Genomic DNA, 4,657 nt, shown 5'->3' on the forward strand with positions numbered 1-4,657 from the left:
ATTTATTTGACCAATTAAAAAGAGTCAGTTGTTTCTCAAAGAGCGAAGTTATGAGAGTCAGTGTCATTTGTGCCATTCTCTTTGATCAGTGATTCCTATCCCCTTTGGTCGAGCTATCCTACCCCAGGAACTTTCGGTGCCAAATAGGGTCTTTGCTTAATCAGTCTTTTGGGCTCGCCTAGAATGTGAGAAAAAGGTCACTATTTGATCACAGGCCAACTTCTTTCTATTCAAAAGGAAAGCCGAGAACTTTTCACAGATGATGACCCTCGCAAAGAGATTAACATGAGATCTGGCAATTATCAGTTACGGGTTAGGGATGAGGATATCCCAAAAACAGCTTTCCGCACACAGTATAGACATTATGAGTTCCTTGTTATGACTTTTGGTTTGACTAATTCGCCAGCGGCATTCACGGACCTAATAAACCGTGTCTTCCATGATTACTTGACCAATTTGTGGTAGTTTTCGTGGATGACATTCTTGTATATTCACGGACTCGGGAGGAGCACGAGGCCCATTTGAGTATAGTGTTGCAGATTCTACGGGAGCACCGTTTGTACGCCAAATATGGAAAGTGTGAGTTTTGGCTACAAGAGGTGAAAATTTTAAGGCATGTTATCTCAAAATGTGAAGTATCAATGGATCCATTAAAGATAGAAGCGGTTTTGAATTGGGAGCAACCCAAGAATATTTTTGAGATCCGAAGTTTCCTTGGCTTAGGGGGTTATTACCGTAGATTTGTGAAGGATTTTTCCCGTTTGGCAGCACCTATGACTCGCTTGACCCAGAAGGGGATCAAGTTTACATAGAACAAAGCTTGTGAGTCATCTTTTTAGGAATTGAAGATAAGGTCGACTACGGCCCAAGTATTGGTGATACCCGAGCGTGGCTTGGGATATGTGATCTATTGTGACATTTTACGTGATGGTTTGAGATATGTGCTGATATAGGACAGTAGAATTTTCGTTTATGGGTCTCAATAATTAAAGACTCATGAGTATAACTACCCTACTCATGATCTGGAATTAGCGGCAATTGTATTTACCTTGAAGTGTTGGAGACACTATTTGTATGGTGAGAGATTCTAGGTGTTCTCGGATCACAAGAGTCTCAAGTACTTTTTCTTCTAAAAGGTCTTGAACAATATACAGAGGCAATGGGTTGAATTCTTAGAGGACTATAATTTTGACTTGCAGTATCATCCGGGCAAGGCTAATGTGGTAACTGACGCCTTAAGCCGAAAATCTCGTAGAACTTTGGCTAGTTTAGCCATTCGGAAGTGGAAGATGCTTGAGGGCTTGGTAGATATGGGATTGCAGTGTTTTGATGATGACGTTTGTAGTGAGTCAATATTCTTATTTAGTCTTATAGCTCATCCTATTCTTATTGGACGAGTGAATGAGTCACAGAAACAAGATCCAGATTTGGACGTCATTCACGCATTGATCTCCAGTGGTGAGACAGTGAAAGATTGGACCTTATATGCAGATGGAGGTCTTCAGTTCAGGGGTTTGTTGGTCGTTTCCATAGGATGTCGTGAGGACGTCTTATGGGAGTTTTACATTTTCTGCTTTGCAGTTCATCTAGGTGGTACTAAAATGTATCACAATTTGAGACATCAGTATTGGTGGAACGGAATGAAGAAGGATGTTACACAGTTTGTGATTTGATGCCTAACCTGTCAGCAGATGAAGGCCGAACATTAGAAACCAGCCGGTTTGTTGCAACCATTGCTTGTAGCGCAGTGGAAATAGGAGCAGATTGCTATAGATTTTGTGACAGGTCTTCCAAAGTTACAATGTGGAAATGAGGCCATATGGGTCATCATTGACAAATTGACTAAGACGGCTCACTTTTTGCCTATTAAGGCAATAAAAGACGCAGAGGCACTCAGTGTACTGTATGTGAAAAAGATTGTTAGGTTGCACGGAGTTCCAGTGACTATTGTTTCGGATAAGGATGCCAAGTTCGCTTTGAAGTTTTGGGAAGGACTTTAAGCAACATTTAGTTCATCATTGCACCTTAGTACGGTATTCCATCCAAAGACAGACGGCTAGTCATAGCGTACCATCCAGATTTTGGAGGATATGCTTTGGGCCTGTGTTCTTGGTTTGGGAGGTAGTTGAAAGGATCAACTACCACTTATTGAGTTTGTCTACAACAACAGTTATCAGGCAATCATTAAAATGGCTCCATTTGAGATGTTGTATGGCAGACCATATAGGTCTCCAGTTTGTTGAACTGAGGTAATAGCCGTCTTAGGACCCGACATTGTACTCGAGACTCCGAGAAGATTAAGCTGATCAGACAGAGGTTGCTCATAACTCAGAGCTAACAAAAGAGCTATGCAGATAGGCGGAGACGACTGCTATCCTTTGAGGTGGGAGACCACGTCTTTTTAAAGGTTTCTCCACGGAAGGGTTTGATGAGGTTCAGGAAGAATGGCAAGTTATCGCCACCATTTATTGGACCTTTTGAGATCTTGGACTGCGTATGAGAGGTTGCCTACAGACTTGCATTGCCACCATAATTGGGCAGGGTCCATAATGTTTTTCATATATCGATGTTACGGAAGTATGAGCCAGATCCGTCTCACATTTTGAGTTGGGTTGATATAGATATCGATGAGGAGGTTTCCTATGAGAGGGACTAGTTCAGATCCTTGACACACGGCAGAAGGTGTTAAGGGATAAGACGATACTATTAATGAAAGTTCTTTGGAGGCATCACGGAGTTGAGGAGGCTACTTGGGAGCTTGAACAGGAGGTTCGCTCCAAGTGTCTAGCATTGTTTTCTCCCACGGGTATGATTTCGTGGACGAAATCCTTTTAAGTTGGGAAGATTGTAATGTTTCCATTTTTTTGTCATTTTTCATTTTCTGAAATTTTTCATTTTGGCAAGGGCATTTTCGTCTTTTTATGTTTTACGTGCTGGACACCGTGGGGTGTGCCAGATGTGTTTGAGAGTTAGTTGGGGCATTCCACTGAGTTCAGGACTCTTGAAAATGTAAGGGTTGTCATTTCGGCATTTTTTCGTTTTTTAGGCTAGATGGTCCCGTATGGGACCTGCTACCGGAATTGTCGTGTACGGGAATTTTAGTTGGGTGCATTTGTATCTCATGCATTTTATTTAATGTATTTTGTGTGGGTTTTATATGGTTGTGTGCATGTATATAAATTGTGGTGGAAAAATAAATAGGAGAAAAAATTAAAAAGTTTTATTTTAAGTGCTGGGACCCACCACTTACTTTATTGTAATCGTCAAGAGACCATTTTTGGCCACAAAACTCTCTTTCCCCATAAGCTCTCTTCATTCTCGGTGTTTTTTTTTTTTTTTTTTTTTTTTTTTTTTTCACATCGGAGCTTCAATCTTCAATTAATCTCTCATCCTTTGGAATTTTTGGGTGCCGTTTGCGGCAAATCGAAGAGCGCCACGAGATCTTTAAGTTGATATAAGCAATTTCAATTTTGGCAACCTTAAGAATTTCAAAATTTGGGTTCAAATTGGGGATTTTTGCATCTTCGGAGGTAGGGGTGTTTAACTCATACATTCTTGCTCTTTTTGTGAATTTTCTTATGTGTATTGTACTCTAACATGCCTATTTTGTGGAAATTCTTGCAAAAATGTTTTAAGTATTGTATATATTTTTATTTGTTACTTGATGTTATATGAAAAACATGTCTAGATGATTATATTTATGCATATTGTGTATTAAGTATTAAATTTGATGATTTAGAGGCGTGTTGTGTATTCTTATGTGTTTCCTTTGATGCATGTATAGTGTGAAGGTTGGATTTGTAAGGAATAAATTCCTCTATTGGCATGGTACTGAAATGTACGAAACACTCATGCATTCATAGGGAAGAAATGGGGAAAATGGTTTTTTGAAAGAAATGAATATGAGATTTTGGGGAAGAAAACTTTTTGAATTTCCTTAGTGCAGTTCAGCTAGCTGGGCCCCAAATGACGCCACGGGGTTACCATGGGTCTGGGATAGTAGCCAATCCTCCTTTCGTGTTGCCAGGGGGTCAGCGTGGGATGGGTTTCATTAACGTTTTTGAAATGACAATGGAAATGGTTTTGGAAACAGGGAACGACATTGCATGACATTGCATCCCATTCTATGGCATTTACATTCACAATTTCGGCTATGTTAATGAAGTTATATGGCTATTTTGTTCCCGGCAAAGTATGACCCCTAGTACCTTGTTTCTATTCTTGTTCAGATTCACTGGGACTCAAGAGGTGTGCCTTAAGCACTACCTACTGAGCAATTTGCTCATTCCTTATATTAACATTTTTCAAGACAGGGCAAGGAGTTTACGGATAACAATCCACCAGAAGCATAGGGGACTTGAAGTGAATTTTGAAAGCATCTTATACTTTTAAGCTTATTTTTGTATAACACTATAACATGGGATGTACTAGAATTGTTTAGCATGGTTTTGTAACAGAACCTTGATCATGACTCTATTTTGATGTAACATGGACACTTTGTAATGACTGTGTATACAACTTATGTGAATGTGGCAAATGAGGTTATAATGTGATTAACTGCTAATATTTTTATCCATGAATGTAGTATGAACCATCTCACAATGCTTGAGAACATATTTAGATCAATTTCAAAGTTCCTAATACAATTCAACTTCAT

Source organism: Cornus florida, unplaced genomic scaffold, assembly GCF_030987335.1.
Source record: "Cornus florida cultivar Cherokee Brave unplaced genomic scaffold, ASM3098733v1 CherokeeBrave_3.0.0_Hap2_Chr07, whole genome shotgun sequence".
Lineage (NCBI taxonomy): Eukaryota > Viridiplantae > Streptophyta > Magnoliopsida > Cornales > Cornaceae > Cornus > Cornus florida.